This window comes from Cucumis melo, chromosome 6 (assembly GCF_025177605.1).
Source record: "Cucumis melo cultivar AY chromosome 6, USDA_Cmelo_AY_1.0, whole genome shotgun sequence".
Taxonomy (NCBI): Eukaryota; Viridiplantae; Streptophyta; class Magnoliopsida; order Cucurbitales; family Cucurbitaceae; genus Cucumis; species Cucumis melo.
The window spans coordinates 36708632-36720841 of record NC_066862.1 but is presented as its reverse complement, the minus strand read 5'-3'; the positions used below and the strand labels follow the sequence as shown (position 1 = coordinate 36720841).

Here is a 12210-nt window from a genome sequence, read left to right as displayed (position 1 = left end):
GAGAATTCTTAACTTCGGTCTCCTCTTTTATACGTTCATTTTTCTTTGCTAATTTTGGGGTGAAAAAGATGTGGGAGTATTTGGAAGGTCCTTCCTTACCACCACTCATGCTCATGCTACAATGAAAGTACCTGCGATGCAAAATTCAAATCCAATCACATTCTACTTAATTCTACTTTATTATTTTAATAAAAAACTGGACTACATTTCAGCTTTATTTTAAAAGAATACTTGTTGCAGGTGAAAAATCAAATACCTATTTAGTTGGCCAATATGGTCGACTGACCACGAAGCCAAAAATTAATTTGGCTAAATATAAACAACAACCCAAAGAGTCAACTTTGAAGTCATCAATTAAATTGGTTAAGTGTGAAGACCAACTCGTCGAGATGACTACAAAGATTGAGGTCGGTCCTATGAAAGCAAGTATTATGCTTTAAATATTGTACTTTTACATATGCTTGGGTAACTAATGAAATAAATTCACAACAGTTAGGAACATCTTGATTAATTGCCTAAGAAATTAATTAGTAAGTAATTGCTATGGAACCTATTTCTATGTAATTGATATTTGATACGTCTAATGACATGTGAGGTACATTGGAATACATCCTAACTTTTATATTCTCTAGCTCTAATATCACAACTAATGTGTTGTCTAATCTCGCTTAATTCAAGATTGTTTTATGATTATATATATATCGCAATTTTGTAGGTTTTGAGCATATCAGGTCTAAATTTGAGTGTAAATCACGAAATAAAGCTTAAACGAGTGATTGCATTAAGTGAGGCAAAGCATTGAAAAAGTGGCCGCATTGGCACTACCTTGATAGCGTCAGTGACCCTTGGTGATGTAAGGTAGAGTGATGTTCTTCGGTGAAAATCACATAAACATCGGAGCAACTTCACGATTTTATAAAAGAAGAATCATATCGCCTAGGTTAGAGGATGATGTTCGATTTTAGCCACTCTTAGTTCGAATTTTCTCTATTTTCCGAGTTCTTTTGACTAGTTTATGTATCATTATATTACTCTATCAGTTGACATGTCGATGAGGGACTAAAGTATCACTCTCTAGCTTGGGTTTTTAGAATTTTGTCTGTTTCAACGTATTCTAAAGTTTTTGAACTAGAGATCATCTTGTAATCGTTGATTCAACTATATTTATTTTTATTTATTTATTTTTGTTTTGTTTTTATTTTAATTTAACTTTTTTTTTAAAAAAAGAAAACAAAACGAAATAGAAAAAAATGGTCTTTTAAAAAATAAAAAAACAGCAAAATATTTACAATCTATAGAACAATTCCAAAAACGGAAAAAGCCTAGAGGCCTACTGTGTAAAATACAAAAAATGTCCCATCAACCACGTCGTTAATAACGCACGCGTAATATATTTGCGATCGTTTATATATGATTACAATTTATACCCGATCGTTTAGATATGACTACAATTTATAGGCGATCATTTAAATAAAGCTACAATTTATACGGGACCGTTTAGATATGACTACAATTTATACGCGATCGTTTTGATATGGCTACAATTTATACACGATCGTTTAAATCTGGCTACAATTTATCTTTTCAATTTCATCGTAATTTTGTTACACAATCGTTTAATTTGGTTACGTTTAAATTTGGTTATAGGATCGTTTAGATTTAGGATCGTTTCAAAATTTGGTACACGATTTTTTTAATTCTTTTGGTACATGATCGTTTAGATTTCTTTATACGATCGTTTACTTTTTTTACAAGATCGTTTACTTTTTTTAAACGATCGTTTACATCTGACTACTCCAATCCAAATGATTTTTTTTACAAGATTCTTTATACATGATCTTTTATTTTTTTTACACGATCGTTTACTTTTTTTAAAATGATCGTTTACCTTTGGTTACTCCAATTTAAATGTTTTTTTTTCAAGATTCTTTATATACAATGTTTTATTTTTTTCACACGATCGTTTACTTTTTTTTACACGATCCTTTATCAAAATTCTTCATACACGATCTTTTGTTTTTTTTACACGATTGTTTACTTTTTTACACGATAGTTTACATTTGACTACTCCAATCTAAATGGTTTTTTTTTTCAAAATTCTTTATACACGATCTTTTAGATTTTACTATTTTTTGTACACGACGTAAAAAAAGAAAAAGAAGAAAGACGATGGAAAGAAATCGCAGCGAAAAAAAGAAGAGGAAAAGTAGAAAGATGATGGAAAAGCGAAATAAAAAGAATAGAAAAAAAAGAAAAACGATAGAAAGATTAAACGACGTAGATAAAGAATTGAAAAATAAGAAAGATGATGGAAAGAAATTGTAGAAAAAAAATAGAAAAGACGAAAGACAAAATCGTAGAACGAAGAAGATTGAAAGAAATAGCAGGAAGAATACAAATCGCAAAATAAAGATGGAATGACAAACCTATAATATTTATGAAGGGTAATTATAATAGGTAGGAATTTTTAGAATAATTATTAAGTATGTAGCAATATTTTAAAAAATTTGCAAATATAGCAAAGTCTATCAGTGATAGACTTCTATCGTTGATAGACTCTCATGGTTTATCGATGATAGACCAACATTTGCTACATGGTCTATCAATGATAGACTCTATCATTGATAGATTTTGATAGATTTTGCTATATTTGCAATTTTTTTAAAATGTTGCTATATACTTAATTTTTTTGAATATAGTTGCTACATTTTCATCTATCCCATTTATGAAATAGCTAACTTTATGGGCCTTGTTATACGGGCCGTAAATAGTTTGATGTTTTGTTACATTTATGTAAGTTTTCCAAAAAAAAAAACATAATCTCACGGTTTCCGATTTTCTCACCCACGATTTTTTTTTCTTTCCCTCTTCATCATTCTCCCATTTTCTCCACAGTCTCTAAATGATCCATCTACTTTATCCCCACTCTAAAAAAAACCAACTCATTAACGATAAATAAAGATCCCAAGAGGCAATGAACTTTCCATTCTCCCATGTGGATATTTTCTTTTTCACTTTAAGAAAAATCTTTTCTCATTTTGCTTGATTTGCTTTCAATTGGGATAATTGAGAAAAAGAAAAAAAAAAAAAACAAGGAAACTTTTCCCCCAAATTAAGGTTTGAGAGGTACTTCTTTTTCTTTTTCTTTTTTTAAATTGTCTTTCTTTTCTTTTTCTAATTTAACGTGATTTTGTTTAATTTCATTAGATTTGGTTTCACTCAATTTCGTTGAACTGAGTTTAATTTGATTTTAAATTTATTAGATTTATGGTTTAGTACAAGATTTATTTTCGTTGATTTTTAGTTTAATTTGATTTTTATTAAATTTATTGTTCAATGTGTATATTACATTTGTTATGAGTTGGTATATTAATTGAATTTGTTGGATTTGATATTAATTGGTTACATTTATTCTGATGTTAATTAATTGGTTAGACTTAATTGGTCATCCGTTTATCGTTATGTATACACAACAACACATTGATTTGCTAATTTTTTTTCTTTTTATTCGTGAAGTCCAGTTTATTTAAACATAATGAATTAGGGTGGCCCCTGGTTTTGAAATCAAGTTAATGCCAAACTCACGTTTGGCCCAACAAGGAATTAAGAAAGGGGTAAATCGGGAGTTCAATGTTTTTACAAAATAAAAAAAGAAAAAAAATATCTCTCCTCTTAATTTCTTCTAGATCTCTCATTGTCTCTCTCCCCATCTCTTCTTCACGTTGTCATTCAAACCCTAGCCTCCTCATCTAGTCTACGTCTCTTCATCTCCTCATTTAATTTCTCTTTTTTTGTTGTCAAGAATCTTTCAGCGGAGGTCTCTTTTTATTTTTCTCATACAAAGAAGCAATAGTAAGAGAAAATCGAATTCTGTGGAGAAAAGATAGATTTATTGGCGGGTCTGTGCTATTCGTAATGCTTTTTTTTTTTGTAATTTTTTAATGCTTTCTTTGTTCTAATTTTTTTTTGTTATGTATTACTTTGTTCAATTTTTTTTGTTTGTTCAATATTTTCTGTTCTGCTAAGATTCTTTTTTTCTGTGTTTTTTCTTGTTCTGCATGAATCTTTGTTGTAAGGTCTTTTTTTCCTGTGTTTTTTCTGCATGCATTTCTTTATTGGAAGTTTTTTCTTTTGTGTTTTTTTCTATAATGCAATAAGGTTCTTTTTTCTTGTTTTTTTTTTTTTCTGTTCTGTAGATACACCTTTTAAAATTTTTTATTACTTTTCTAAATGAATATATTAAAAATAAGAAGGTGATATACTATATCTGTTTTGTATGGGTTAGATAATCTGATTCTTGCTTACTTTCTTATTATTATTGAAAAGCTTATTTCTTCTAGAGAAAAAAACAAGGTGGAATTGGAGTTACTATTGTTTTTAATTCATTTTTTTCCATTACTTGATCTGAAAAAGTGGAGGATAGTTTGGTTTTGGATGGAAATGATATTTAACTTGTGTTGAGGTCTTGTGCCCTTATTAACAAGGTTTGTCTTCTTCACACTCACATACAAAGTTCGTTACACACTCAAATCATTTAGTGGCTTATTCTTCTTTGCCTTATTTTGCAGAAATGTCATGTCAAGAACAAGGATATGTGGAAGTTCCTTGATGGTATCTATGTCAGCGAGAAGGGAACAATAGTTGGAGCAGATGAGTGATCAATACAATTGTAAGTTATATCTGCACTTAGTTTTAAGAGTTTGTTCTCTTTTGGAATTGTTTTTGTTCATGACTAATAGCTTAATTTTGTGATGTTTCTTTTTGTGTCTGCCCTTTGAAAATACGCTACAGTTTTGTTTTATGACAGTTTTTAGTTAAGGCACAAAAACAATGCTCAATAACTCATTTTTCACCTGATTTTTGCTTATGAATCTAATAATAATGATCTTAGGTTCTTCATGTGTGCATTGCATTAACATTATATTGATCTTGAATTTTTGGTGATGTGAAGCTTAGATGCTCATTAACCATTTATTTTAAAATATCAAACTTTAATTTTTTATTATTCTTCTAAAGTAAAGTTTGTAAATCAAGTTTGTGTAGTCTTAGTGTTTAAGTTTTAAAATATTTTGGTTACCCTTGGTTTGTTTATTTGGTATTTGAGAAATTTAAATTAGACAAAACTGATTTGACAGTGGATAATTGTAGTCGAGAGAGATTTAAATTTAGAAATCTTATTTTTATTTATATATGGGGTATTTGTATTAAAAAAAAATTTAATGTTTACTTTTGGTAGTTGAGACACCTAAATTTTGGAAATCTTAATTTAATTCTATTTGTATTTAATACATAGTAATTATTATTTTTTTCATTTATTAATGATGGTTGAGTGATTTGAAAGGAAAAATTTATTAGTTAACACACCCATTTGTTTTAAATAAAACACTTCTCCTTCATTTCTAAACATACAACCTCCTTGGCTTGTATCTAAAATTTAGTTTTTTTGAGATTGAGGTCATAACATTCTTTTATATCTTTGAGTGGTAACTATTTTACATTTATTTTATATAGACTTTGTTTTATATATATTATTATCTTATTATTTTTTTCTTATACTATTATTTTCCTTCTTTTTTCATTGTTCTTTGATACTTTGTTTATGGTATGTATATTTTACTTTGTTAATGTGGATTTTTCTTTGTTTTCCAACTATCAAGAAGTAAACTTAGTTCCACTTATCTCATCTCATTGACCGTTTTATTTTGCTTTTTTTTTTTTTTTTTTATTGTAGGTTTGTCTTAGCCTTGCCTTGCATAGACACACACCATTACGTAATGTGCTATTTTCTTTCCTACATTTGTATATGAACTTTTGCATTTTTAATTTCTTTGTTAGTACATTCATGTTTTGTATATTATGATTGTGTTATATTTGTCAAATTATTTGTTCTAACTTTTGAGAATACTTTGTGCGAAATTTAATTTGTAATATTATTTTTTTAAGTTAATTTATATTGTTCACTTGTTTTAATAAAACAGGGGGGCTATGCTTGTTTTTTATAAAAAAAAAACTCACTTGAAACCTCTGTTTGTGAATAACAATGATTCTGATTTTTTTATAGAAACAAATGGGATGAGTGTTACTAATTTTTTTCTTAAAAAAATTTGCCTAAAAGTAATTATGGTTGATGCGATATTGGCTTGTTATACAAAGAATAATAATATTTACTAAGTAGATGAGATTTGTACCAAATTGAATTTTAAAAATGATTGGCTTTAACCTATTTTAAAAAAGCAAAATTAAATTATAAAATTTAAATTTCATATAAATTAAATTTTTAATATCAAAAAACGAATATGTCGTAAAAAAATGATAAAAAAGATTAAAGAAGAAAGCAAATTTCTTACAATGATTTTTGTTATTTTGGATTTTAAAATGATAGGTAAATTAACAACTTATTACTAACTTCTAAAATGTTGGTAAATTTGTAACAAAGCAATATGTTAAAACTTTTGTTTTTAAGAGGTAAATTGTAAAAAAAAAAGATAATATACTTTTTAAAAATCAATGCTAAATTAAAATCAAGTAAGTTTTTTTCTTTCTAAGAAGATACCATTGTCTTTTCTAAAATCAAAACTAAATAAAAAAAAAATTGTTTTACTTCATAACTAAATTGAGTTACATAAATTGAAAAAACGAAAACAATTTCTTAAAACTTTTATTTTTAAGAAAATAATTGTAAAAGAAGATAATGTAGTATTTTTTTAAAAGCAATTCTAAATTAAAATTAAGTAAGTCTCATAATTTTTTTTGAAAAGACATCATTATCTTTTTTAAAATGAAAACTAAATCAAGAAAACTTTTAAACTTCGAAAAAACAAAAACAATTTTTTTAAAACTTTTGTTTTTAAGAAATTTTGTTTGTAAAGATAATGTTGTACTTTTTTAAAAGCAAAGTTAAATTTAAATCAATTAAGGCACCATTGTCTTTTTTAAAATTAAAACTAAATGAAGAAAAATTTCTAACTTCATAACTAAATTACATAGAGTAAAGAGTTACGTAATTAAAAAAAAATCAAAAATAATTTTTTAAAACTTTTGTTTTGAAGAAAAAAATTGTAAAAGAAGATAATCTTGTATTTTTTTAAAAAAGCAATGCTAAATTAAAATCAAGTACGTTTCACAAGTTTTTTTTCCTTAAAAAACACTATTGTCTTTTCTAAAATCAAAACTATATCAAGAAAATTTTCAAACTTCATAACTAAATTATATAGAGGAAAGAGTTACATAATTAAAAAAAAAAAACAAAAGAACTTGACCTTCAAAGTAGATTGTTTTTGTGTTAGGGAACATAATGTTAGGAAACAAACATTATTAGGACTTTAGAAACCTCGTGTACTAGGAACTCAATTGTGTTTGTTTTGTCAGGAACTTATCGTTAATTAAAGTACTAAAATAGCATGGACATAGAATCAAATGAGTTGATTGCAATACTTACTGTCATTTGCACAACTCAACAACAATGGATGCTAATTAATGTTCAATATGATAATGAGACTTGGAGACAGAAGAATAGAAAACCAATCACCACACCTAAGACACCAAATTAGGCAACTTAACTTTTTTTGTCTAAAATTCATGAAAGTGATATAGCTTGTCAAAAGAGTGCACGGATGGATCAAAGATGTTTTACTATCTTGTGTACTATGTTAAGAACAAGAGGGGGATTGGAAGCCACTAAATATGTGGATGTTGAAGAGATGTTGTGATTTTTTTGCATATTGTAGCACACGATGTTAAGAATAGGGTAGCTCGACAACATTTTGCAAGGTCTGGTTTAACAGTGTCAAGACACTTCAACGCTGTTCTTAATGCAGTTCTTAGACTTCATGAATTCCTTCTTAAGCAACCTAATCCAGTGACCCATTCATGTTCGCACGAGAAGTGGCGATGGTTTCAGGTATATAATAGGCCCGCCACTACTTTAAAGTGGATATGTGCTTCCATGAATTGTCGAATAAAATGTCTTTTGTCCCTTAACAGAATTTTCTAGGTGCATTAGATGGTACACACATGAAAGTGAATGTAAGTATGAGTGATCGCCCAAGGTATAGGTCTATAAAGGGTGACATTGCCACAAATGTACTTGGTGTGTGTTCGTAAAATGGTGAGTTCATATTTGTCATGCCTGGATGAGAAGGGTCTGCATTCGATTCGAGGGTACTTAGAGATGCAGTGTCACGACCTACTGGTTTAAAAGTCCCAAAGGGTAAGATGATGCATTCTCTTCTCCCCACACAGTGGTGTTAGACCATATGCTCATTTAATATGGTATACCCTAATAATTCACTATGGACACAACATGGGTAGGTTACTACTACTTGTGCGATATTTGTTATCCAAATGCTAAAGAATTTCTCGCTCCATACCGAGGTCAACGTTACCATCTAACTTAATGGCGTGGAGGAAACCCACTAAAATGCCCGAAAGAGCTATTTAACATGAGGCATTCCTTTGCTAGAAACGTTATTGAAAGAGCATTTGGATCATTGAAGGGTTGGTAGGCCATTCTACGAGGAAGATCCTATTACCCCGTTGACATACAATGTAAAATAATAACGGCATGTTGCCTCTTACATAACTTGATACATAGAGAAATGGGTTTAGAGGAAACATTTGAGGAGCCACATCTTGGTGAAGGTGATTCAAGCGAGATGAACATGAGAATATAAACTTCGTGGAAACGACTAATTTTTAGACTGAATGGAGGGATAATCTTGCAAACCAAATGTTTGAGGATTGGAATAATGTATAACTAATATACGTAGTTTAGTTTCCTATATAATTTTATTTTATCACATGATCTGTACTTGAACTATTTTTTGTGTATAATTGGAGTCAGAAATACATGGGGATTTCCTCTAAATTATGAGAACTAAGTTATCTATATGTCAATCTATAGATTTTTTATCCATTGACTTTTATAAAATTCATGTACTAATTTAGATGGCGTCGACAAATTTAAAAGCCACTAAGCATCAGTGGACAACCATTGAGGATGAGGCGTTAGTTGAGTGCTCACTACAACTAATGGAGGAAGGTGATTGGAGGGTTGATAATGGAACATTCAAACAGGGATATTTGGTACAAGTACAAAAACTAATGAAAGAAAAAAATTCCTAGAAGCAACATACAAGTGACTCTAAATCTAGAGTTGAGAGTAAAAAATTTAAAGAAGCAGTACACTGCCATAGCAGAGATGATGGGGCCAACGTGTAGTGGGTTTGGCTGGAATGAGGAACGAAAGTGCATTAAGGCAGAGAAACTCGTGTTCGATGACTGGGTTAAGGTAAGAAGATTAATATAATTTATACTTTTTATAAAAGTAAAATATAATATACTTACATATGTTAACTCCATGTAGGGACACCCCAATGCTCAAGGCCTACTAAATAAACCATTTCCTTACTTCTATGATTTGGAAATTTTGTTTGGTAGAGATAGGGCTACTGGTGGTAGATGTAAGACACCCGTTGAAATGGGCTCACAGATTGCAAGAGATACTGAGGAAGATGACATGGACATTAATCTTGAAAACTTTGATATTCTAAATCCACATGGACTCGAGCCACCTTCGGGGGAGGACATGCAATCCACTCCAACAAGTATGGCACATGATGCGAGATCAACTAGACCAAGTAAGAAAAGACGGTTATATTCAGGGGACCTTATGGACACATTTTGTGCAAGTATGTGAGAAACTTCCAAGGAAATTGGAAAGATTGCTACATGGCAGAGAGAAAAAATGGAAATAGAATCATCCCTACACAAATGATTATATGCTGAATTACAAGACTATTCCTGGAATGGACGTGGATGATTGTTTAATTGTAGCCGAGTCTCTATTACTTGATCCACAATGTTGCATGCATTCCTTGACTACCTAGCAGAATGGAAGTATAAGAAATGCATGCATATCTTAGGAAGACAATCGTAACTATAACTAAAGTAACTTTACTTGATTTTCACTTTTGTTTGATCCTTTGGTTATGGTTACTTTTGAAACTAACTAGACCCCTTGCTTAACTATAACTTTTGTAAACCCCATAAAATTAAATGACTTGTTATATTTTGTGGATGGATTGTAATATTCATAATTAGAGCAACTATGTTAATGCAACTTATATCAAAATTATTGTTATTGAATGTTAAAATTTTTTCGTTTTTATATTATTGTCATGAAAAATTAGTAGAGTAAAGAAATTGAATTAGAGGTACATAATTTGAAAAAAGAACATTTCAATTTAATAATTGATACATGATAAAATTTAGGATGTACAATTTGCAAAAAAAAAAAAAAAAAAAAAAAACTAAGCAAGTTAAACACAAGAATGTAAAACCAACATCCAAACACATGCATCAGATTTAATTTCCAAATCCTGCATAAACCTAGATTTCCAAATCCTACACTCCAACAACACAGTCATTTTTAATTCCCAGGCATTAAAACCCCATCAGATAAGCCCATGTGCATTTAATTTTCAGGCATTTGATTCCGACCCTACGCACCAAACAACCCCTTAATATTTCAAAATTCAAGTTATCATCTTTATATTTACCTACATTTCATATAATTTGAATTTTGATCCCCAAGTATATCTGTAATTTAAGATGTTAAAAAGCAAAAAAAAAAAAAAAAACATTTGATTTTTTTTTGTTTTCCTCTTAAAAAAATAAAACAAATGTGTAGTTTATGATTTTAATTTTTGGTTATTATTATTATTCATTGATTTTCCAATTTCCATAAGAACAAAATGCATGGCAGAAAATTCTTTTTATCTTTGCTAATTTTATATGAATATAAAATTTAAGTCGGGAAGAAGTAATATTTCTTCGGGGGTTATATTATTTAAATTTCACAGACATAAAATTTCTCCATCTGAAAGTTAATTAATAATTTTTTTTAAAATATCAACAATTCTATATTTTAAAATGAGATTGAGTGTGTGTTTTTTTTAAAATTTATTAATTCTTTAATACATGAAATTTCTCATTAAATACTTACGACATGAAATTTCTCATTAAATACTTACGATGGAGATTAAAATACAAAAGTTTGATATTTTAATATTATTGAGGTGAATAAAATCATCATTTGAAACCAATATAAACTCCATTTTTTATGGCTCTTATGCCATCTATAATTATTAATTCATTCTTTTTCTTATATGTGAATTGGAAACCATGAGACATTTAAAAAAAACCAAATCAAAACTTTGTTTTGTAAACTTTTGTAATTTAGTTTAAAAGATAAAATCTGGTAATAATTTTTATGGATGTTGTAGGGTGCTAACCCCTCATCTACACACAATTGACTCCCGAACCTAAATCTGAATTTAAGCAGATCAATGTTTCTTTTTTTGACCAATCACACCTTAATATGGTTGGTGGCGACTTCGAACTAATTTATTTTAAGATTAAATAATGAGGACGTCGGCCGCTCCACGTCTCGATCACATTGCAACAACAACTTTGTTTGATTAACAAATAATGCATGACACTTGATTGTATGTTAGTCCATGGCATTACAAGAGACGGGGGTACTCCCGACGCACAAATACGTCGGTGAAAATGCAAAGTACGTCGGGAAAGGATATCCCGACGTACAAAACGACATCGGGAAGAACGTCGGGAGAAATGCGTCGCGAGAGGCTTTCCCGACGCCATACCAAATCAGCGTCGGGAAAGCCTTTCCCGACGCCGGGAGATGCATCGGCATGACGGCGTCGGGAAAACCTTATTCCCGACGCCGTCTATGCCGACGCATCTCCCGGCGTCGGGAAAACCTATTTTCCGACGTTTTTTTTCCCGACGTAATGAACGTCGGGAAATATTTTTTATATATTTTTTAAAATATTTTATTTTTACTCTTTTCCTTATAATATTTTGCTCAAACATTCACAATGATGTTCGGATTGCTCAAAAATATTTCGCGACGTTTTGGATTAAATTAAAATAAATTAATAAATATACAAACACAAATTAAAAAAATAGAATTAAAATTAATAATACGAATAAGTTGACTACAACAAAATATAGTTCTCAATATAGAAAAAACATAAACATAATGAAAAATCTCTCAACGAGGTGCGTATGCGCGTCATTCTACACCTTCGATCCTAAAAATGGTATAAAAATAACTAAGTTTAATACATAATCATATATTGCAAAAACTTAAGAATAATAGAGACATATACGACGTACCGTAGA

The 12210-nt window shown here is 29.5% G+C and overlaps 1 long non-coding RNA gene across 1 annotated transcript; it reads left to right on the top strand.

Moving 5' to 3' along the window:
• Window positions 1-3661: 3661 nt before the first annotated feature.
• LOC107991200 (uncharacterized) lies at window positions 3662-5947 on the top strand. The gene is made up of 3 exons (XR_001763130.2): window positions 3662-3899; window positions 4569-4669; window positions 5732-5947. It is a non-coding gene; the product is annotated as an uncharacterized LOC107991200 (long non-coding RNA).
• Window positions 5948-12210: the final 6263 nt, after the last annotated feature.